General features: G+C 39.0%; 1 long non-coding RNA gene across 1 annotated transcript in view; it reads left to right on the forward strand.

Moving 5' to 3' along the window:
* Positions 1-25237, forward strand: part of LOC141751034 (uncharacterized) — a 142489-nt gene that overhangs the window by 54276 nt on the left and 62976 nt on the right. Inside the window, exon 2 of the long non-coding RNA XR_012589847.1 lies at positions 1320-1618. This is a non-coding gene — a long non-coding RNA (uncharacterized LOC141751034). The remainder of the gene's footprint in view (positions 1-1319; positions 1619-25237) is intronic.

The raw sequence follows: 25237 nt of genomic DNA on the forward strand, positions 1-25237 counted from the left end.
GTAGAGGAGTGTTAAAGCCAACAAGGTCTCTGCGTGTACAGCAGCAACTTGATGCAAACTCTGAGCATCTTTTATCTGGAAAATAGCTGTTTCCCAACTTCTCTGGCAGAAAGGCACTCTTACTGCAGGCTGTGGCTAGGCTTTGAAATTACTTGTGAAGACTACATCTGTAGGCGCTCTGCCTGTAAATAAGGTAAAGCTTGAAAGTCAGTTGAAAGTAATTCTCCCAAGCAGTCTTCTAGAACTGCAGAATCTACACAAACATCTGGACGATCAAGTGACAATGCTTTCCTCTTAATTTCTGCAGCTAAAGAAAGTCGTCATTTCGAAAGCTTTGATTTACTTCAAAGTAACATGGCATTCTAGTCTAAATGCAGTGTTTTTTTTAATGAGATCCATTGTTAATTTACTTGCCTCTGAATCTTGTTGCTCATAGGTTTCTACTTTTGAAGGCTAATTAATTTTAATATGCTCTGTAAGAATAGTTCGATCTCCTCTATTAATGAAATCTTCACTTGGATAGCTCAGAATATCCAAATCACTTTGGCAACTACAGATATGGAACAAGGTATTAGTATAGTCCACGTTTATTTCCTGATTCTTCCTGAGAGAAGTTTGCAGGTGTTCTTTACTGAGGAATGGTGAATAGCATACATTAGTAAAATTAAATATCTGTCTACATGAGAGCATCTCCCGTCCCTTTTTGCCTGATATGTTTCTAGATGTTTTGTTGAATATAATTATGGGGTTCCCTAAGGTAATGCTTACCTGCCTGACTCTGAATGGAACTGGAGAAATGGTCTCGTGGACAGAGTGATGACTGTGTCTGGAAAGGGAAGAGATTTGGGAGACAGAAAAATGCAAATGCTGCACATCACTGTCACTAAGGGTATCATAAGTAAGCGTCTGAGATCACTGGCAGAGATAGCTTTGTGTTTATGTGCATTTTTGTGGTAACTGAAAAATTGTTCCATAGGTCCTGAATTTCTGTTTCCCTAAAAATGGAAAATGGGAAAGGTGTGTGTTAAATTCATGCTTGGGAAAGTTTGGAAACTGCTAAAATTTCTACATAATTTTCCAAGAAAAGTTGAAAACGTGACTCCTTCACTTAGAATCCTAGAATGGTTTGGGTTGGAAGGGACCTTTAAAGGTCATCTAGTCCACGCACACCCTCCTTTGTCTCAAGAGTTACAACTTTGAGGAGACTGAATAAAAGTTTTTTTAGAAAAAGTAACCCAACCTATCAAGGATGGGAAGCAATGCAACATGGAATCCATTTGATAAACACTCACAATGGATTTTTTTTTTTTTCTTTGCAGTACATGAAGTTCTCAGAAACACCTTCAGCTTTGCCTTACAAAGTTTCACAAGAGATTCAAGCAGAGTGACCATGAAAAATATTGATGTACGAACAGTTTATGACCCCACTTGCTCCTTGCCCCACTGTATGAGGAATCCCATACATGATGCTCCCCTGCTTCTGGTCCAGGACCGGTTCCAAGTCTGCTGATGTTGGAAATAAGTCTTGCTCTGAACTTTATGTTGCTTGGGACCTGCACTTCGTCTGGCAATGCCGTTAATACTGCCTGTCGTCCAGACCAAATCAGGAAAAAAAGAGGTAAGAATCAAGACGCTCATTCTTGTTGTATGCGTTATTCCTTCACTTCTATCTACAAAATATCCTCTGTAGTCCATTACATTCATCATGTTTAGATGTACTTTGTTATAGTCGATAATCTATTACTTTAGATATCTGATTATTGAGAGCAAGGAGGGTTGGCATTTCTCTTTGGCAAATGGCATTTCCTGCTGTTTTCTTCCTTTTCTGCTTAGGTGAAATATTACAGCTTCATAGATGGTAAATTAAATGTCAAATATAATTTGGCATCTAAACCATGAAGTTTATTTCTGTCCTAAGAGCAAACCTGACAGATGCCTTCATGTACTGGCTGTACAGAGAGCTATACAGGATGATAAATCACTTTTTACTATGTCATCACAAATGGTTCAGCATAACTTATTTATGAAAGTTCAGGATTTCTATAAGTGTCTTAAAAAGAAACTCCTTTTTTTTATACAGCTAGTAAAGTCAAGTCCTGGAGCTTCTTCAATCAGCTTCAACTTCCTCTTCTCTTCCTCCTTAATCATGTAAACGTGCATATAGTTTAGATGATTGAAGTTTGAAGTCCTTGGTTCCTAAGGTGTTTGATCACAACATTACCATGTGAAATGCCCGTAATTTCTTTTTAAAAACAGAGCACCAGTGAAACGAGGTACAAGGGGAGTGATAACTTGTTTAAGAGGACCCCAGAATTCCCTACCTAAATCTTATTATATAGGAAGAATAAAGCCTAACCAGAGTTGATTCTTAATCCACATCACAAAGTACATATCAACTTTTTACTAACATGGCTTCCGTAAGGCTGTCATTGATGCATCTTCAGGTGTTTCATCACATCCTTATGCCCACATGCAGAGGAACACCTTAAAATGTCAAAAAAATTGTTATTAAATTGTAAAGGAAAAACCCCCAAAACACCCATAAACCGAACCCTTGGTGTCATAACAATGGTGGTAAAACATAACCAGTATTCCTAATGAAACGGGTGTCCTTTTTCAGGAAGATATACATTGCGGTATAATTGGCATAATGGTTGAAAATCAAGGACATGGTCATCTGGTGAATAACTTGCCGACAAATACATTCGCCCTAACAACAAAGCACCGCTTAAAATAATGTCTGTCCGTGCAGAAAAATGTCAGTGAGTGTCTGAATCAATAGTGACATTTAGAATTGCAATAAACTACACAGCCAACCAAAGTCATCGTATCTGGGTAGATCATAACAGACTTTAGTCATATCAGACTCGGTAATGGGCAGAAATCCTGAGCTATCTAAGTCGAAGGCAGAAATGATTTTTCTTTAGCTAGTGTTTATTTTGTCATTGTTTTCTCAGCCTCCTTAAGTACATGTCAGCATTGACCATTAGAGAGATAAAAGAGTCTGAGTAGATCAGTATCTGGCTGGAATGCTGTCTTCAGTCTTTCAAAAAAGAGAGATTAAATTTGTATGCTGGATCATTCATGCGGTAAATACGATGAAGGAGGAAAGCAGAAAGTTTTATACAAAATTGATAGTATTTTCAGAACAGAAACATGGGAGTTAATGTATTGGATCAGTGCAGTGTCTATATAGTTCCATAGCTGTCACAGACAGGGTTTAAACCACGGGCTTCAGAGACAACCCAAACAAAAGGCAACTCTAGTTTAAGGAGCTCTAGGTGGAAATTTTTTCCTGTCTTCAAAGATACGAAAAGCTCTACAAATTTTCCCAGAAGCACAGGAGTTTATATGCCTTCTAAAGTATTTAAGGGCCGAGGGTTGTTTTGAATTTATAATTACAACCCTGGATATTCTTGCGAATGTCTAATCTCTCTATAACTCCTTGTGAGCTTTCAGTCTCACAGATATACTGACTCAAGAAATCCCCCAGTCTGACTGTTCAGTTTTGTCATCAGTTTTGAGAGTGACATCTAGTGCTGCTGGAAAGAAGAATTGGGAGCTCATTAGCTTTGTTCCCCCTCTGCAAAATGGGAGTAGTAGCACAGTTACCATAATAGTGTTTGTCAGAATATCCATGTCCTCGGTACATCAGCCACATCAGTTCCTATGCTGTGGATCCACCCAGAAGTAAAGGGAAGCAAAGTGTCGTTCCTGAATTTATGGCCCAGGCCGGTGGCAGCACTGGGAATACAGCCCTGCTCGCCTAGGCTAATAAACTGCCCATTAGACCGAAGTCTCTGCAGCCACCGCTAAGTGATAACCATGACAAAGTATGTAGCTTAACCAGTAGTATGCAGTAAAGCACTTTACTTTGTGTTTAGTACTTTGTACTTTTAACCTCTGATTTTTACATTGTGTATGAAATTAACAGAGGAGAAGTAAAAGGAATTAATGTAATGCAGACATCTATGTGATAGATTGTTAATAATCAAAATCTAACGTGCCAAATGAACATAACTAGGGAGAGTCAAGTAAGTATGTTTTCTTATTCGTGTTCTTTCTAGCTGCTTAAAGGTGATTGCTATACTGAATTGCATAAAACACATGCAGATTGATATTTCCTGGCAACATATTTACATAAAATTAAGTTAAAACAAAAACCTTCCCCAGGAAAACACTCTGTGACCAAGATTTTAACTCAGTCACTTTGCAACTGAATGGGTTACTCTAACCTTGCTTACAGTAATTGTTTAATGACTCTCCTCCCTCTTGCGAGGATGTAACAGGAGAAGCTGTGTAAAATGGAAGAAGCTTTTGAAGCGTCAAACGGGTGTGAGAGAATCTAGTCCCTGATTTGAAGACTGCTGCAGGTGTTTAACCATCTGTATCTCTCCAAGAAGTGAAGGTTGCTAAGTGACCGGTACTACTTGTCTGGTACTGAATCAACCAAACTGTGTATTCCTGCCTCTTTCTGCTGCTGAAACCAGTTGGGTGTTGCTTGAGTGGGTCCTGAATATGCTGATGTCTGCTAGTCACGATGCACACAACTGCAGCCAAAACTATGCTTTGCGCATAACTTCAGCCAATAGCTTCCCCATAGATTTTCTTGGAGGTTGCTGTGAAATTCATGGCAAGCGTAGCTGGCTCTCATTATGCTAAACAGGCCTTCAACAAACACCTGAAGGCAAGCAAACAGCTCAGTATGTGATGTCAGTGTGGGGGCTAGAAAGTTCCGCGTTTCCTTAATAGATGGTCTGGGAAGTGGTGTGAAAATGTGCTGGCTGTTACTAACCAGCAAAGGATGGTTCCTAAAGTAATATTGATAGAGAAAATTACGTCCTATTCACAATGAACTCCATCCATGTTATAAATGGTACAGAATATGGCTACAATAAGAACTTTATATCTATATTCCCAGTGTCACAGTATGCACTATAGGAATGCTTTGCATTGTCAGGCGAATGCAGTAGCTAAATAAAGAAGGAATGAGGATCTAACCCTGCCTTCTACCCGTGCCGCGTAGAAATGACCTTGTGCTCTGCAATGGAAGCATCAATGCAACAGTACCTGCCTTGCTAAAGTGCTTTGAGAAGTCTTATAAAAGAGTAGAGTATTAATACTCCTATCTGGTAATATACAAACACAGTTTTGTTTTATAAAACAGTAATAGAAGAGAATTATGTACATGTATTTTGATGAGGTGATAAGATGTGGCGGCTTCTCACTAAAATATTCATAGCTGGGGGTACGCTTCCCATCAAGTGACTGTGAAAGCTGATGTAATGGAGTTCAAGATTTACTGTCTTCCTGGAGAGTTTTGTACGAGGGTGGTTTTTTTCCTCAGTTTGCAGCTCATCAGGAGATTGCTTTTTTCAAACTGCAGGTGCAGGTATTTACAACGCAAACCAGATCCGCGGTTACTCAGAGGTGGTACAAAGGTGGTTATATATATATATATATATATATATATATATATATGCGAAAGATCTTGTAGCAGTTGACTTTGGGAGAGAATTAGGGATGGGGTGAGCCAGGAATTCTGGAGAGGGATTAAGATTGGGTTGAATTCAGAGCTGGCATTGAAGGCAGCCCCGGGAGCAAGAGGATATTTTTACTGGTCCTTGTGCAAGGGTTGTTTGATCCTAATTTCCAGTCTTTTAGTTGAAGTCATGCGGTACACATTCTTAGCCTGTATGCCACCTGTTGTGAGAACTGTGATGAGACTATTTTACGATTGCACTTGTCAGTTATGTCTAACCTGACATTTATTAATCAATCGAGTCCATAGCTCCTAGTTCTTATTATCTTTTTCTTCTTTTAACGTGTTTAAGTATGGGACATGTTCTGTGGAACTGCATTCTCCAAGATTATATCTTTTCCTGCTTCCAAATGGCTAGTAATCCTAAAGCATTTCCATCCCGATTTGTTGAGGCACATGTAGGGTTATGCTGGAGTGCTTCAAATTAACAATTTCTCATAAGAAACTCCTGAATCTTCTCGAAGCTGTCTGTAGCCATGGCTCTGTTCTTGATTTTGGCCAACTCTCTCCATGCATATTCTTTTCCTTTAATATTTGCTTTTAGTGTTTGTCTTCTAGTGTTTTTATTATTTAGTGGACCTCTTACCATTCACCTTAAGTGCCTATAAAGATTGTGGTTTATGGGAATATCTTGTAATAAAATATACTCCATGAGGAGGTCTTTTGACAAGGGTACAACCAAAAGTGTTAGTTTTATAATGTCTAATTATGAAAAACAGTAGAAGATAAATTATACAAGCAACCATATCTCAGACCCCAAAAGATGACTTGAGTTCTGTGAAAAGAGATTTTCTGAGGCATGCTTGATGTATTTATACTCCAAAACCCCAACAGTGGCTGTCTGCAACATTCACCGCAGCAGTGTAGAGTTCAGCCCCTCTCCAGGGTTGGAACAGTATTTGCTCCCCAACCTCCCACGGCTGCTGCGCGCCCTACGGAAAGTACTGCACGGAGCGGATGGCATGTGGTTGAGAGTGCAACATGATGAATCAAGAGAGCAAATCACAAGATGGTTTCTTTACCCTCCACTTAATGAGCAAATAGGCCAACATCTCTTCTAAAGCCACATTCATTATAATTCTAATTAGTAACATGTATAAAATTGATTTGCATACCTAAAGGAAGAAAAACTCCCTCTGAGAAATGCTAGAATTACTGGCTTAGGAAAAATAAAAGATGGTTCTCTGAAGCAAATCTCATATTTTCTGCTGCAATTAGCTGGTGTTTTTAAAATTGTTTATTCTAAGCCTTTAAACATCTTTTAAAGTCTCAAGTGGCTTACTCAGTGCTTGGAATGAAAATACAGCTGATTTCAAATCAAAAGAGTTTTAAGTTTCTCCTTAGATCCATCAAGTTGTTCTGATGATGCAAGTCTTTGAGCTGATATTATGTCAAGATAAACTGACAAAAAGCAAACCAATACACTTATTTTTATATTTCACTACATTAAGTTGCATACAAGGACAGAAAATCTGTCATTTTGTATGTCTGTGAAGTATTAAACACCTTTTCATGATTCAGAAACAATGAATAGTAGTATTTGTTAAAATTGTATTGCAAGAAAATTCCTGGCATTCATGTATAACGTCTTGCATGATCAAGTGCTTTACAGACATTAATTGGAGTTGATTTGAATCAGTAAAACAATATTGAGACAGGTCTATTAAACAGCCCAGAGTGAATAATTGTAATATTGAAATTATACATACCAGTGTTTCAAATCGCATTGTAGGAATGACATACATGATCCATGGCTATTAATAGTGTTTACTGGACTGAGCGATGCTCTGAGTTCCAGTTCTATGTAATTAAAACCTGGCACAGAAAATAAGCATTGTTATAACTGTAGCTGTTTGTTTTATGTTAAAAGAGATATGTAATATTTAACATATGTTGAAAGAAGTCATATTTGTAATCCAACACACATTCAGTATTTTAAAGCAAACGTGTGGCAGAAATATGTCTAATTTAATTGCAAGTAACTCCAAATTCAGCGGGAGACCTGCAGATTCAAGCACTAGCTCTGGATGGTCAGAAAATTGCTTGAGGATGATCTTTTCCTTCTAAGCTTTTCAGTCTAGCGGTAGTCTTTAATCTATGTTTGACAGCCTTGGAAAGTGGGGTTCTGCTCTGTGGCTAGCACGCTGTGGAGCTATTTTTATACAAATAGGCCATTTAGAGGTATGACTTCATGCAAATTACTTAGATATTCTTTGGTGGATTTAGGGCTCCTTTAAACCTTTATTCAAACCTCCCAACTGAAATGCTGTGTCAAAATTCCCAGTGACCAAGTTCTTCCAACTTTCAATAAGATATTGTGCTTTCAGAGGGAAAACAATAGTTTAGCCCGTACTATGGTAGACAGTGTGCTGAATTTAGAAATTAGTGTGTGTGTACATATAGTACATATCTGTATATATAAAATAATCCTTCAAACGTAAATGAAAACAGTCTATTGATGTGCTGGAATTGTTCATGTTTTACCATGAAAAATACTAATCCTTGTTCTAATACATTTTCATATACAACCATGTCTTCACCCACGGATCTGTGATATATAGTATGTAGCTTCTAATTTTAATGTAATACTTGGGTTCTGAAAATTTGGGCAAATAATTTCCATTGTGTCTTACCAAAATGGGCAAGCACCTTTGCAAGAAATGGAGGTGGCTGTCTTCATCCTGATTGCTGGCATGGAAGATCATTTTCTAGCTTTGCTAGAAAAAATGCTGCTAGGTTATTCGTTTGTTTTATTCCGGGATATCACTTGAAGTTAATTTTGTCAGATAATATCTATGATAAGACTGAGTATTTCTTTTCAAAAAAACTCAAACAAACAGCACAAATACCAAGCCCGCTTGCAGCACATCCATATTTATTTGTCACAGCGATGTTAAAACCAGGAAGCAGCCAGTGACTGAGCCATCCATCAATCGGACACATTATGTATTTATCATTATTATGAAAATGTGGATTGATGGCCAGTGAATACACTTCTGAGTTATCAAGCCTTCACTGTTCATATCTTTGTAAAAGGGAAGCACTAGTTTCTCAAAGTTGTTATACAGGTAACCATCACCGTGCCCTGAGGTTTGTGGTGGTAGAGAAAGCAATAAGTTAATGTTGATGCTGGGTGCAAGTTTGGGAGGTATCACCTGTTCCATACACGGGGAAGAAGAAAGAATCAGCTGAAATTAGGTTGCTGTTATTCTGAGTGCCTTATCATGTCTAGTCCTCCATTGAATGGCTTTTATTTTTATTAGCATATTTACTGAAAAAAAAAAACACATAAGGTGTGACTTTTGTCCTTCCGTAAAAAGAGGCAGTGCCCAGGTCACAGTCTGTACAGCAATACGATTTAACAAAGGCACTTGTGAAGTCATTGTGCGTGTACAAGCTTGTCATGTGCTATCCACTCTTTTCTCTTAGTTTTTATTAATTCAGGGGGGAAGACTACAGATTTTTATAAAACAATATTTTTTTTTCCCTATACATGACTACAGAAAATACATGTTGTGATGAGAATAAAGCTGAGAAGCTGGGGACTATCTAAGACCATAGGAAGAGGAATCTGTAAATAAGCTCATCCAATATATTGTCAACAGGAGACGTATATTTACGGTGAAATGGCTTTCAGAGTAGAAACTATTGGGTCCTCTTTTTTTATGTGTTCTCTGGCAAAGGAATGATTTAAAGTGAACTTCAACTCACATTTCAAATAATAGATGACAGGAGCTCATCCATTTCAATATGATTCATTCCACTGCATATGTATGGGGGAGATTTTGAAAGAAAACTAGGGAGTTTTATTTCCAAGTGAGCCACTAGATTTTTAAATGTGGTGTTTCCTCCTCACTTTCCTCCTATTAAGTTTATTGGCTTCCCTGAGTAGAAGACTGCACTTTTGTGGTCGCTATTGCTCCTTGTCTGCTCTTTGTCTCCCACCAGCTCTAGAACTCAGGGTGCAGGGTAGGGTGTTTTTGGTTTGGTGTTTTGTTTTGGTTTTTTTTTTTTTTCTTGGGTGGGATGGGGGTGTTGGTATTCTGACTGTTGTTTGATAGCTTAATTTGTTTTGTTGTTGGGGTTTTTTTGTTTTTGTTTCTCAAGTATTAGTTTCCTACTTTATTCACTTATAGTTCACTTTCCTGAAAAGCTGTCAGTGCTCAGAGCTCTCTCCTTCCATGTGTCTGAAATAAATGAACTCTAATTCTCTTCCATATCATAAAACTGAAAGTAAAGTAATTTCATTTATCGTTTTTTAGATTACAGGGTCACGTGTTTGGGGAGGGACTGTTCTTATTGGTCTATTTGATTTGGATCCTGGATAATGTCAGTTCCTATTGAAAATCTTCCTTTAAGTGTTTGAGAATCACAGATGAGAGACTTCCAGGAAAGCCCAGCTGAGGGTGCTGGTGCTTTCACAGCCTGGTGCTCTGCCTGGGAGTATGATCTGGAGCCTTAAATTTTTGTCTGATGCAGATGTCCAGACTGAAATCCTGGACGTGGTGGAGGATAACTGCCTCACCTGAAGTCAATCAGGGGCTGTTTGTAGGTTTTTGTCCTAATTTTTAATGCATGAGGTCCCATCCCTTACTTCAGGGATGCTTCAATATGATTTGCACATGACATACCAGGTCCTTTATGCATATGCCGCATGTAAACCAAAGCAGATGCTAGCATAAAATGTGTCAGAGTTGCTCTGGGAGAAAAATCAGTCTTTTGTGGTTTCAGGCAGTTTTCCTGCATGAGCAGAATGTTTTATTTTTGGAGACAGCTACTCTATGACATGAATGACAGATATGCTTTCTTTTTGAAGGAAACAAAGTGCATAGTCAGTGTTTTACTTTCCAGTGAGCTACAAACTTCTTGTGGTGATCTTCAGCTGATGAAAGCAAAAAGAAATTATTTTAAAATGATGAGGGTCAGGGCGTTTTGGCACAATAGAATTGAATGATATTGCCGTCATAAATTGATGCACATTAGAGTTGGCTGGAAAGGCTTTCATCAAGACATTCACAAAACCAAAAGACATCAGAGTAAACAGCATCCTGGGACGTGACAGTGAGAGAATCTTGGGGCAAGCAAGATACGTGTGCCAAACCAGCTTAAGTGACAGTGTTCTCTTCATATCCATTTGTTTATCACCTGTTCTTCTTAATTCCTCTTTCATTCAATTCATTTAACTGCTCTTGGGAAAAGTCAAATTTAATAATGCTAACCTGTACAGAAAAGTATATGCATATTCATGTAAGCTCATGAATTATTGGTAAAATCGAATAGAGTCAACATTGATCATGGCAAAAGGCAAGTAAATGTAGTTGTCTTGTGGAAAAAATCAATCTCAACTGAATTTTTTTCTTTGATCACATATAATCTGAAATACATTTTGATAAAAAATTAAACATTGAAGGATATAGATTGAAGATCCCGTATTTCCTGTCTATAAAGTTCTATCCTTGTTCATAAAAGTAATGTATTTTAAAATCCTAGAAATACAAGAGGTTTTAAAAGGATCTGTGGGGTTAAAATTTAAATTCAGAAATCCCAGAAAGTTTGCAATGTGTTCAACTTGTCTCATTCTAGTGAAAGTGTCTTCTGCCTCCTTTTTGTCATTCTGTGGGAACTGACTGACTGTCTGTAGGGAACATCTCCACAACTGTCACAAGATGTTCAAAATGTGATTACTAGCATGGGTAAAAATTCTTGACACAACAGTGTCCTGTCAGAAAATACAGATTAATCAAAATTTAAGTGTTACTTAGGGATACATAAACTTCCAAATTTTAGGTGGAAAAATTTGTAAGTTAGTAGATTCAACTTTGTCATTGCATTTCACCTCATTTCACTTGGACTTTTATATGTTGTCCCTTTTTATTATCCTTTCAATGAAATGTTTCCTTGCTCTCAGGCCTGTATCACTGACAACTTCTGCTCACCTGGAAATTTTGAAATTTTGTGTTTTGTTCTGATCTGACACGCAAGTGTCCTTCTATTTCCACTGGAATGGCAGTTCTGTTTTCCAGTTGTGGTCTGGATTTCCAAATCTGTTCTCAATTTTTGTGTGATCAAGCCTATCCCTACGAAAGGATTGATCTGCAGCATAGCAACTGCTTTGAGAAATCCACCAACCAATGTAAACCCATCAAGATGATGCAAAGATTTTCTGCAGTAATCTTATGAGGAATTTTTGCCTCACATATAGACCTTACAGGTATGAAGAGTTTTTGCCTCACCTCTTGACCTTATAGCAGCCTTCCAGTACCTAAAGGGAGCCTATAGGAAAGATGGGGAAGGACTCTTTCTCAGGGACTGTAGCAATAGGACGAGGGGTAATGATTTTAAACTGAAAGAGGGGAGATTTAGATTGGATATTAGGAAGAAATTCTTTGCTGTGAGGGTGGTGAGCCCCTGGCCCAGGCTGCCCAGAGAAGCTGTGGCTGCCGCATCCCTGGAGGTGTTCAAGGCCAGGTTGGACGGGGCTTGGAGCAACCTGGGCTGGTGGGAGGTGTCCCTGCCCAGGGCAGGGGGTGCCACTGGGTGACCTTTAAGGTCGCTTCCAACCCAAACCATTCTGTGATTCTATGATAGGTCTTAAAAGATCCTATTTCTTGAGCTAAGTCCTATATTGCAGCAGTCCTTACATCAGACTCCTAAAATTAAAGTTGAGCTTAGAGCAAATGAGAGAATTTTTCTAGTGCTGCCAAAGGAAGAATATGATGAGCCTTCCTTTGAGGCCTCAGAAATTTCCTGGGTGCACATAAGCCATCGACTGGTCTTTTTGCTATAGAAAAGAGCATATGTATCTTCTATGGGTTTTTTTAACCATATTTTTGTCAGTGTCCGCATTTCACAGTCAAAAAGCTGCAAGAGGTAGTCTATGAAGTTGTTTATGTAGGTAAATTTGAAGTAATTTGCATTTCAGGTGTTTGTGTGCAGCTTCTATTGATGCAAATGGGATTTGTGCACATAAATTTTATCGCATCAGAATGGGAATACATCCCTTGCTATAATTCACGTTCTCCCTTTCATTTGGGATCTTTTTATATTCAGCCATTTATAATTTATTCTCCCAAACTGGCTTTGAATCTCAGCAATGGTAACTTGAAAAATTACATTAATCTGTTTGAGGTGAATTAACCTCTTTTTTTCCATGCTGTTGGTCCATGAGTCAAATTTCCTTAATAAGACACCATTACTTGCACTGGCTGGTAACAGCACTAACATTTTTTTGTCAGTTGTAAGATTTCTGAAGCATATATTTTTATATTTAATCCAGTGGTCTCATTTTAAAAGAGAATTTTTAATTATTTAGCATTTTTTCCTCCTAGAGACAGAGCCATAGGAATTTTTTTATTGTTATTCTTGTCAAATACCAAATGGCTTATGTGAGTCCACTGAATAATTATTTTTTTTTACTGCTCTTTCATGTATGCACTTATTTCTTGACTGGGGATGTGATCAGAAGTTGCCTGGGGTCACTCACTTGGGCAAGGATTGCTTTAGGACTACTGGATGTGATTATTGGCCTGTGCACACTCACCTCCTGTGTACAAAATCGCAGGAAATGAGATGAACCCAAGGAAAGCCCAGCAGCTCTCAACTCCAGCCTCTCCCAGAATTTACCCCACTCCCAGCCGTTGACACAGGGTGTAAGTAAAAAAAACCAAGAAGAATTAACCATGGGAAAAAAGGGCTCCATTAACTGTTGGTTCATCAATACTTCCTAAAGAAGTAAATCTAGAGTGCATTTCAAGTAGGTATCAGAAATTACGGCTTTTTTTTTTTTTTCCAAGTACACGTTTCCCTCCAAAAATATGTAGTTACAGCTGGGAGGAGTTTTGTAATTTTGTGTAGGCTTATAACTCTTGAGGTACCGAACAAATGTAACACATCGATTCTAAAAGTATTCAAATCATCCACATGCATTCCTATTCTTGAATGTAATACAATCTTCAGGTTGTTTTCCTTCTTTTTTTTTTTTATATGAAACTTTGCTATTTTTCCATCGTGCTTTGCTATTTTTCCATGTCCTTCACATCCCTCAGACCTCCTTGTCTTCACTTGTTCCAATATCTTTACTCTTTCCCCTTATTTTACCCCCTAGTCAGTGAACTCGGTCCTTGGGCTGGTGACCTTGTCTGCAGCTGCAGGGAGGGAGCTGCTCGGGGAGCCGTGCAGGTGCCAATAGATTGTGCGCAGCTGGAATTAGGTACCCCTGAAGTGTGGGCTTTCTAAATTGCCAGCTGAGCTTTGGGCGTGCCATTGGCCTCATCAGGGTGGTGTGTTTTTGGCCGCATGCTCAAAATATTGTACTGAACATTTTGAAATAATAACAAGAAAATCAGTTTGTAGCTTCTGCTCCTAATAGCAGTCCTTCAGGAGGATGTTCTGTTTGATCAGGTAAAACCACTTACTCCTGCTATGTTTTCATTTGGAGGATAGAAGAAAGGAGAACAAAATGCATAGCAATTAGTAACTTCCCTGTGAAAATGTGTACAGTAATCTTTTCCATTTTAGTACTGTAGCTTGCAAGCAAATCTGGGAGGCGTGGAAGGGGTTTACATAAGGATGATCGCAGCAGTTCATACAGTTAGCAAGAATTAGCATATACTGCCATTGTGCTGAATTTTTCATTGCCACTTTTTAACAGTCTCTATTCTAAAGAAAACTGAATTCTATAATTGAGCATATAAATGTGACGTTATTTCATATTCATGTTATCTCAATGTTTGACAGAAAGATAATTTTAATTATGCAAGTTGGTATTTGCTAGCCTTTCAAGAGCATTCCTTGGGTGTCAAGCCTCATTGTTTTTCCTGCTGCCGTTTTCTTTGAAGGAAAAACTCAAGGACTGCATGCTGAAGGACGTATTTTCTGCACTGATAGTAGTTACGTTTCTCCCATGCCCATGAAGATACATTCCCATGGAATTGCTCTTATATTAGATGAAGAGCATCACAAAATGAAAGCGCAAAGCTACATTTTTCACAAAAGAACATGGGATGAGCCAGGTTCTTATCATCATGCACTTGACAGCAGTGTCTGGACTTGGGTAAAATGCCTGTAAACTACTCTCTGATGAGAAAAACTATGATTTGCATCTGTTTTGAAAAGACCACCATCGCATGAGATAAATGTAACGTGCACACGTCTTCTGCAGCAGCTTCCCCTGCGGTCAGTACAAAATGGCTGCTCATCTCCGTAACTGAGACAAGCCCTTGGTTATTTCAAGGTGTAATATAGTGAAAACAATGAACTTGTTAATCAGCTAGTTATTTTTCTGAAACGGATTTTAAACATTTCCTGACTTCTTGTTATAGAAAAGAATAACTTTCCTGAGCAACAACTAGCCAGGCAGTCCAGCGATAGGTTTCCTTCTTTTACTGTCATTTCTCCTCTCCACTCAACCTTGCCGGGGTGTTTGATCCTGTGAAAATTGCAGTAAATGTTCAGCTGCTTTTTGGCAGAGTAGAGCAGTTTGCTGGGTCTCTTTGTTCCTTATCATTTCTGCTTTTAAGAGCATCCCACCGACAGGAGCTGGTGCCCCTCCATAGCACAGAGCGACCAGCTCTGAGGGCTGGCGTGATTGCTGCATTGACTTCAAGGTTTCCGAAGACAGAGGGGCTTTTGCTGTGGCAAGGATCTCTCAAACCTTCTTACACTCAGAGATACAAACCCATCCACCTGAATAGTACTGCAAGAAGGTTATCTACAGGTGACAGGAGGGTTGGGACACCTGGAAACTGTCTTTACAGCTCTGATTCCTATTTCGGGTAGCCCCAGGAAGGGAAAAACGCTAATGCGGGGAAAGCCTCTCTGAGGACTGTGCAAGGTTATGTACTAGTAGGGGAAAGCAAGTGGATCCCTTTGCAGAAAAGGGGGACAAAAGTGACAAAGAGGAATGCAGAGGCTAAAGAGCACAGTAAGTATCAGTGACATGTTAAATATCAGGTCTGGAAAACAGTAGCCTTACTGTTTTTGTAGTGTGCCCTTTCTGGACCAGAAGGGATGAATCAAGCTTTGGTGTAAAACGCTGAGCTCTCTTCTTTAGCAAAACTTTTGCAATACGTAGATCACTGACAAAGTCATGAAGACCCAGTTTAATGGTTGTCGAGTCTGTCTTTCATACACGTGTGGCTAAGCCATTTTCATACGGCTGCAGTCAGCTTCTGACTCTTGTCTGGCACGCTAAACCAAGTGAAACAAGAACGTGAGCTGGGAATGAGAATGTAAATGTGATTTCATGGCACTGTGATCAAGAAGATACAGTTCTTTATTCATATAGGCTTGAGAGAAGACAATGTCAGAGGAATGAAAACAAAAATACCCTCAGATTAGTTTGTGTAGTAACGTTTCACCTCTACCCAACATCAGAACTACTGTTCCATACACCAAACCACGCCTCTGGATTACTGCAGACAGGCTGTGTCCGTGGAAAACCCTGCTGTGTTCTTGGGTTTTATTCACTCCTCTAAAAATAGAAAACCTTTATTTTTGTTTTCGCTATAGAGATTATTATTAGATTTAAAAACTTTCTCTATGAACAAAAATTATGCCCTCATAACTATTTTAGTACTAAATATGTCAGTTTTTTTCAAATGTATGATTTAAACACTGGTAAAGTATTGAAAAGTATATTTGGGCTATTATGGCATTCTTTAAAATTCTTTTTGGAACAGAAGCTGTTTTTAAAATATTGTCTTAGTGATGAGAATACTCAGTTTCTTTTAAAATTATTGACGTTATTTTAGGGGTGCTGAAACTCTCATTTGTCTAGGTTCAAATGCAGCAAAGGTTAATAGTTAGCAGACGTTGCTACTTTCTCAGTTACTGAATATTTGCATAACGCAGTTATTGTTAAATAGTCTTCCTTGGGATCAGGAGAAAGGCAAGACCCATAGGCAGCAGAGGAGGCGAGTGCTGGTGTTGGTTTGAGCCTGCCTTGCTGGAGCAGATTTCCAACGCGCAGAGGGTCCCATGTGTTGGCCAAGGCTGTGGCGGGGGCCTTTTTTGCCAGTCAGTGGATTAGCTGGATCAGGACTCGGTGGCCTTTGTTTTAGTCATGTTCTTTGCGGTGGGAAAATTGGAGGATCCAAATCTCAGGGGTTGTTAAGCAGCTACTTTTCAATCATGCTAAATTCAAATAAAAATGGTTCTTTTTCAGCCCAGTGCAATCAGGACTCAGTGTACCAGCTTTCCAATCTGGAGATGAAACAAGCACTCCAGATTATTCAGAAACAATAGAGACTCTGATTGTTTAATACACTGATAAGAATGTGTTTAAAAAATAAATTATCTACTAGCTGCTGGGATTGCTTGAAATTCCATTAAACGCTAATGAGAGAAGGCATCACAGACAAATTAATAAACACCCTACGCACTAACCTAGAAAATATGAGCCTAAAACCTTTGATGCTAAACTGATTAAAATGAGAAACATATTTCATGTGAAACCGCACAGCATATTTCAGTGTATTAATTGAGGCATAATGAAAATGGAAGATACAGCACAGAAAAGGAAGAATACACGTTATAAACTAGACTATAGTCCTGCAAAAGTCATATGCAAATGCAGCCTTAGTTTCATGCATATGAGCAATTACATAGCAGTAGAAAGAGCATAGAAAAAGTTAAATATATTCGGATTTTAGTGCATTTTGGTTGGTGAAATCAAAGAGAGGGATTTTTTTTTCTTCAGTGAATTTGCGCATGTGTTCTAAAATCATAAATTCTTTATACATATGAAAAATCACCAAATCCTGCTTCTTGCTTTGGTTCTGAGGTAGGTTTATAAGAAAACTTGCACTGGGGGTGAAGGGAAGGTTGAAGAGAAACAATGTTGTATTTAAAAAAAAAAAAAAAAATCTCATGTATTATATTTTACTTAGATAAGCATAAATTAGAAAAGAAAGAAAGAAAAGAAAACTGGTTGCAGTGAAGAAAAAGGAAGATGCTGGTGCATCTGTCTAAGGCATTATGTGTGTTCAATACTTTGCCATTCAATGAGAAGGGGTTGCCATAACAACCATCATACCTTGTGGTAGCTAGAGATGACAGAGATATAACACCTCCCCTAAAGAAACTCAGCACCAGCTTGTTGCACAGCACAAAAAAAATCATTCTGTGCACAAGGGGTCCCAACCCGGATCATGTTGTTTGAATAATCGTGCAGAGAGGAGTCCTGGGCACTGTTATTTGTCCTTCTATGGCAAAGAGGGGGGCTGGTGGTACCCGCATTCATGTCTCTTGGAGGAACACAGCTGGGGAGTAGGGATAAGCTGGCAGGCAAGGAAGGGTTATCCTTTCCCATCTGGAGCAAACAAGACCATGGCTCCAAAATAAGTATCTTCTGTTTCTGTGACATCTTTAGCGTAACCATGGTTGGAAAATCATGATTAATCTGGTTCAGCTAAAGAGCTGTGAGAAAGGGGAAGGGAGACCCCCGAGCTAACTCGGAGTCAGAGCTCCCTCCCTGATGCTTCTGTGCATCTCCCTCATTTCGGTTTGGCCATCGCAGCCTTTTCAGCTCCTTGCCTCTCCCTGAGCCCCTGTACAAACCCTGAGTCAGGCAAGAGCCTTCCGTGAGGTTTCTTCTGTGTGCGATGATCTTAAGTACAGGTTCTTTTGCAATAGCAGCACTGTACCATTTAGAAGTGGTCTTTGGCATTCACATGTCTATTCATCAAATGTCTGTCGCCTGAAAAAAGTACTGCTTTGTTGCACTTCATCCAATGAGATATATGTGCAGAGATAGTGTATGATTTATTATGGTCGTGCCCTACAAGTAAAAGTGTCATCAGATCATGATGCAGAGCACATGATGTCTGATTGAAAATCTTCCATGCCTACAGTTGTCATTATCTGGGGTGACAATCTTGCTGGCGTAGAGCCGACAAGCTGGATGGGGACAGACTGTTCAGGCAGTATATGTACAATGAATCGTGCCCATTCATCTCCGTTGTGTATTTGTAATCTGGGTATAAAAATTGGGCTCTAGATACTAGTAGCTATGAATTGAACCCGTTCAAATTATTATTTAAAAAAAACAACAACCCAACCAAAACACGCAGTGTTTTGTGTGTGTATTTATATATGCATTCCTTTGTTTGTGTTCAGTTTCCAGTTTTTTAAGTAGTGTTTGGGCCTGTCTTTCTGTAGGAAAAATTTGAACTAAATTATATGTATATTTAAACAAAAGGGAGCGGTCTCAGTTATCTGTTCAATGTTGGCAAAAGAGAGGTTCAAAGTCACCTGTTACCACGAGGCAATAAAATCCCATCTGGGCCAGGTCCAGAGCCAAAGCCCCTTTAAACCAGCAGGAATCTGGGAATTATTTCACTGGACTTCACAGAAAACTAACCAGCTGTTCCTCTTCCTTTTGTAGTTCTTTTTGACCATTGGTTCGAAGTACATGTTTAAATATGTTCTTCCACAAATGAGAAATTATTTTTGCAGTATTTGGAAAACTGGCATAAAATATGTCTGTTATTACCTGTATGAATCAAACCCGCATCAGTGAGGTGTGACATAAAGCACAAAAACTTCTTTCACTGAAATCAGTAGGAGCAGGAGCAGCCCATTATTCATTTTTGATGGAAAGAAAAGAGGAATAAACACTCCGCAGTAAAAAATAAAGCAGAAGAAATTAATAACCCGCACCCCAAGAGAGCGTGTACTTGGCAGTGTCTGAAAGCAGGCTTTTCTTCTGGTATTCGTGGATCTTATTTTTTTCCTGGTGATGGAAGATGGTAATATTTGGTGATGCTAGAAGCTCTATTTTTGGTTAACTAATAGACTTCACTTCAGATTTAGCTATTTTAGGTTCAGTATATTAATTTAATAGGTGTATTGGTCACAAATGAAGGATTTCTGCGTCTTTAGTTACATATTGTCATCAAAAAAATTGCAGACTAATCATACTGTACTTACAAGATGTGAATTTATTTATTCTACACTGATTCATTTTCACTCTCAAGTCTGTTCGCTGTCTGACAGACAGGAAACTAAGTGTGTTTTAATATTTTGCGATAAAGCACATAAATCTTCTGGCAAGTATGATGTATGCAGTCCAGGTTACTGCATGCTTACCTTAACCAAACTTTCCATATGGAATTAAAAATTCCAACACTTCTGTATTGAAAGATATCATGAATGTCACATATTTCTCTAAGAAAAATGTTCATTTGTGGATAAGGTACAGTGTAAATGTTATTGAAATATTTAAGGAGAATCACAGGATATATTAAAACTGAATCCTCTTGATTTCAGACTGATGGAGCCAGAGGGCTTTGAGAGGTAACGGAGCTGAAAATGTAGTGTCAGTGTGGCAGAGAATGCTTATCTGTGGTGACCAAAGCGCATTATTACCAATGTCTATTTCAATAATAGTTTTTATTTGGGTTGACTGAATCTATAGAAAATAAAGACTTTTTTCATTAGGACTGGTTTGTGTCAGCAGCAAAGGTAGTTTCTGAGTATAGGCACGTTGATTGAGACAAATGAAAAATTGTTTCCCAGTTTTGAACCTTCACCCAGTTCTCCAGGGGCAGTTTCCTTTGGAAGGTCCTTTCCAGCCCAAACTGTTTTATGACTGTGTGATTCTGTGAAGGCCGTTACATGTTTGTTTATCATTTCTGTGTCATTCTTAATCTTCCTGTGTCTCTGTTCTTCATTTGATGAAGACAGAAGCAGAGTAATGGCATGAGACCAGGATTTACATAATATGCAAAGATTTATTTGAAACCCAAACTGTATTACAGCCTTTGTTTTGGATTCATCCTAGTTTGTGCTGGAAAATTGAAACTAGAGCCAAGCCTGAACCTCTTTTTCAGGCACCGCTGTTATTAAAAGCAGCGCTAAGGAAGGACACAAAGGTTTGGTCGTTAATGATGCACTGGTTTGCTGGCCCCAGTAAGGCAATAAAAGCCCACAGTGGGGAACTGACATAGTGTCTCAGAGCATATAACTACCAGCATTGCGGGACTCTCTGAAACAAACAGTAATACATTTTTCTTACATCTTTCTCATTAACTTTTTAAAGCCTCTGCTGGCTTTGTGGGCTTATTGCAGTAAGTTTGAAATGATGTATGAAATAAGAAAGGAAAGGCAGGTTGTACTCCACAGTCACTACTGCGTGGTGTTGGATGATGTTATACTGAGCTCATAACAAGCCAGGACAGGTTTGAGTTTTATGAGAAAGAGAAAGAAAACTTCACTGCAAACATCTTACTGGTACTTTTTCACACAGCCAAACTGGCCATGGTTAGTGATTGCCCTGATGCTGTGTATTTGCTAGGTTTTTCCCGCTCCTTTCAGCTGGTAAATTCTGCAAAGGTGGACTTTTCTGAAGCTCCTACCTACCCCAGGAGGTAATATCCACACTGAACTGATACCCCAGAGGGCAAAACTTAAATCATAACCTTGCCAATGTCCTCCTGCATGACTTTGCCCAAGTTATTTAGGGCAAGAGTGAAACATTGCTTAGCGGTAATAGCCCTGTTCCAAGGATGGCTTTTGGTTTTTGTCCAGTGACTTACCAAGCATGAGCTCTACTTGAGCTCATCATTTATTTTTTAGTTGATTTACTTGTTTCAAGGCTGCTTTTGCTTTTGTTTTGACTTTTACTGCTCTTCCATCCATTTCCCACACGTAAAGGAGAGTAAGAGAACAGCTTTCCTTCCACTGATTGTTCTTATCTGTTGGACTGAAGGACCTTTGAGACACTTTGTACGCTTTTTTCCAGCTCTTAACGCCATTAGTCCCGCATTTTGCTTTGCACTGTAATACAAATAGTAGTATTATTTATATATGGCAAATAGAGTTTTACATGGGAGCGTGGCTCTTAAATGTCATTCTAAAGAGGCAGGTGCAGCCAGAAGAAAAAGCTAGAAAGAAGATATAAAAAGGTACAATAGACAATGAAGGAAAAGAGGGAATAATATGTATATATTCATTTGTCTGTAATCAGTTTCTGTCTGGGTCGTATTGATCTATGATGTTGATATCATAGTTCAGACTCTGTCTGAATTTTAATCAAGCTCATTCATGTGTTTTGGTCATGTTCTTTGAGAGATGTTGATTGAATGTTAATTTCATTTGATGTGGGAGACAGGAAAGCAGAGCATTGGTTAACAGTGAAGAGTTCGACCAAAATGCATTTACTTCCAAAATAAAGGACAAGCTTCAGCCTCCAGCCATGTAAGTAGCTTTGATGGATGTTACAGCAGTGATTCTATTTTCAAGTTTTACTTGCAGCAAGATAACCCAATTGAATTAATCATAAGCTATAGTGGATAATGCGCGCATATGTGGAAGCCACACTTCTTGTGCCCATTCCCTTGCCCACACACAAGAGGCTAAAGAGTACGCGGTAATTAATGCGTTAGTTACATTAATGCAGTTAGTGCTAAAGATGCATGGTCCAGCCTGACCCAGGAGGTCTGCAAACTTAGGAAGTAGAAGGAAAATTGTAAAGTTTGGGTTAGAAACGTAGTAGTACGGCATGAGAGGAGCCTATCCAGCTGTGTACAACAGGAGTTCTTGTTTCTTATTAAGTGTATCCTACAAGTCAGTATGAATCATCAATCAGGAGTCTTTCTTTTATTCTGGTTCCAGATAGCTGGCATCAAAATTTACATTTTAAATGAAAGAAAATAATTGTGGATAATCCCTTCTAATTCAGTTTGAGTTTTAAATCATTTTTTTCTCTAATGGTATTTGCTTTATAATAAAGTATGATAGAAGCTTGTAAAATGAAGAGAAAATGAAATGAGTATAAGCTTTGGTGAAGCCTGATGTTCTCCAAATACTTTTGCGTAATAATTCAAAATAGTGAAATGTACAGGTTTTATGCCCATTTACACAAATTAAGTCTGCAATTCACACACAGTTACAAGCCGGCTCCAAACATCTTACGAAGTCCAACATGATTGCCTCCTGGTCCTTTTCATTAGCTATCAGGAGGTTGTTACAGCTAGGTTAGGAAAAAATTATGACCTTATTCTTCTTTTCAATCTATAATACTTTTTTCTACTGCATGTATGTGGTACTCAAGTCAGTTTAGCACAACTGAAAAATTTTAATTATAATTGCAGTAGATAAAAGCAGTCTGTCTGCTTATCTGTGTACTTATTTTGTGAGGTGATGAATTTCTTCAGGAGACTCCTAAAAGGAAAAGACTAAAAATCCACTAAATCACCCAAGAATGGAGGCATTAAGGACTACTGTATGCAGATTGTATCTCCCCAGTCTCAGTCCACAGTGCAGGGGTTTCCTTTTACCATTATCCCCTGCTCTTCTGTACTGTGCTTGTTGGCACAGTGAGCAGCAGCATCTGCTTCTCGGAAGATGATGTGTCTAGGCATCCTTGAGTACCATTCAAGAGGTCATCAGAAGTGGTGTGAATTACAGGTCCGCGTGTAGCTCCATTGTGAGGAAGAAGCAAAACAAGCCTTCGCGCTGTGGAGTGAGCCGGGCAGGCTGCTCCCAGATTTGTCGGACTGCTGCAGCAGCACATCTTGTACACGTTTGCTGGGAGCGGGCTGCCTGGTGTCCTGTGCCAGGGGCACACAGTGCCAAGCCGTGCTGCTGGGCACGGCCAGTGCCTTCCTGGTGGACCGCAACAGAACGGATCTTGTCAAATTCATAGTAGCTTAAGCAGCCTTTGTTAAAGGCTTTGGGATAGACTTCATTTTTCTCCCTGCTTATTTCAAACAGAAAAGGCTCTTGCTCAGCTAATAATAGAGAAGAGAGGAGATGCTCCTGATTTAAGGCGGTATCGTTAATTGGCTGTGAAGAAAGAAGTACTGAATCTCCTTTACTCAAAGGAGTATGGACATGTGCATTTCCTTTTAAGGTAATAGGTAATATAATTACATGTAACATATGATGTGGAGGCTTCAATTAATAGAAGCTCTATTCAATATAATTGATCAGTATATTTGATGAGGTTTGGCAATCTCTTTTTGGAAAAGCTTTGCTACTTTTTAACGTGAGATCTGTAGACACTCACGTGACTACATGTTAGAACTCCAGCTGGGGCAAAATAGCCTTGTCATTTTGAATGTGTCGAGCACAGTGCGAGGGGAATTTATACTTAATTGGGGTTTTAGAAAGGATGATGGCTGAGAAGTGTTTATTGTAGAGTGGTAGGGAGTTTAGCTGATTCAGAGTGTATTTCCAGCTTATTATGTTTGAATTCAGAACATGCTGAGCTGGTCTTAACACTGATGTAATGTTTTGCCTCATCCTATGTTTAAGTGGCCATGCACATATGAGTACTTAGAGGTTGACAGACACCTCTTAATAAAAAGTAGCTCTCTTTGGTGTGTGTGTTTGGGTAGGCAGGGATATTCTTTTAATGGTTTCTCACAGAAAGAAGAATAAATTTCCCTTCTTGATCAAGGTATGAAAATCTTCGTATTGATTTACTTGACAAATGTAGGCTGATGTCCTAGCAATTCGCAGTCACAATCATTTCTACTGTATCACCATGCCTGTACGTTTAAGTTGTGAACCTGTATAATAAAACATAGTTTGAATCTCAGTGTTCCTGCCAAATATAGTTAAGCATGTGGATGATTTGCTAACACATTTCAACAGCAGGCTCTCAGGAATGTGTCCCTGTAAATCCTCCTCTGCTGTTTGTTTGGCCGGTGATGCTGTTTGTAAATGGGATGCTACTTTGTGCTGTCTTGTGATTGCTACTCAAACCGTGATACCTTTGCTCAGTCTTCAGCTGAAGGAAACAAGCAGCCTGGGGAGTATTTTATGAGGCAAGATGTATCTCTTCAACATTAAAGTCACAAATCTGTAAGGAGTGCAAATATTCTGTCACTAGGATGCCAATTCCCTTTTATGACTCCCTCAGTAATTACTGAGTAATATCTGTTACGGAGCAGTGTACTAGGGAATAAGTGGGTTTTTTGTAGATGGGGACCAAAGTGAAGCTAACGTGTTTGATAACAGAGAGATCTGCATAGTGAGTTCATGAATGTTCCTGATGTAGGACAAATTAAGCAGAGATGGATTTTAAAAGCAATCTTGTGAAAGAAAATGCACAGTCAAACGTGTTTGCAACTGATGCTAATTTGGGATGCAGAGCACAATTTGCTCCCTCTTGCAAATTGGCTTCTGCTTCCCCGCTGCTCCGCGTGCATTTCCTCTGGCATGAGGAAATTGCATTAAATGGGTTGGGTTTCCATCAAACTGCTTTGACCTGATAGGACAGTTGATATTGAAAACATGTGCATAGGTTATAAACTCTTCAGAGTTTGGATGTGATCTCTTTGTGTAGGTCGATCCTAGCACAGAGGGACTCTTTTCTCTGACTCAAGCTTCTAGGCATCGACACAACCAACAATAATGCCTTCTGTTTTATTGGCATAGGAAATTTTTAAGGCAGAAGAGACCATTGGGTTATCCAGTAAATGCACCGGGCTGTTATTGTCCTCCAGAGACCTGTGTAGATGAGGATGATAGTGCTGGATTGGGGATGGAAGAATCAAACTCAGGTCACACCATTAACAGGCCTCGGTGCAATAAACACCTTTTCTGAGAGATAAAATCCCTTCTGTGTAGTTATATTTGCCCATTGCTGCTGACTTCGGCTGCGATTTCTAGGTCTTATGATAAAACTGATGTTATTAAAACTGGCTACAATCTTTAGAAATATGTGCTGTGAAAGTAAGCAAAAGC

Source organism: Larus michahellis, chromosome 14 (genome assembly GCF_964199755.1).
Source record: "Larus michahellis chromosome 14, bLarMic1.1, whole genome shotgun sequence".
NCBI lineage: Eukaryota > Metazoa > Chordata > Aves > Charadriiformes > Laridae > Larus > Larus michahellis.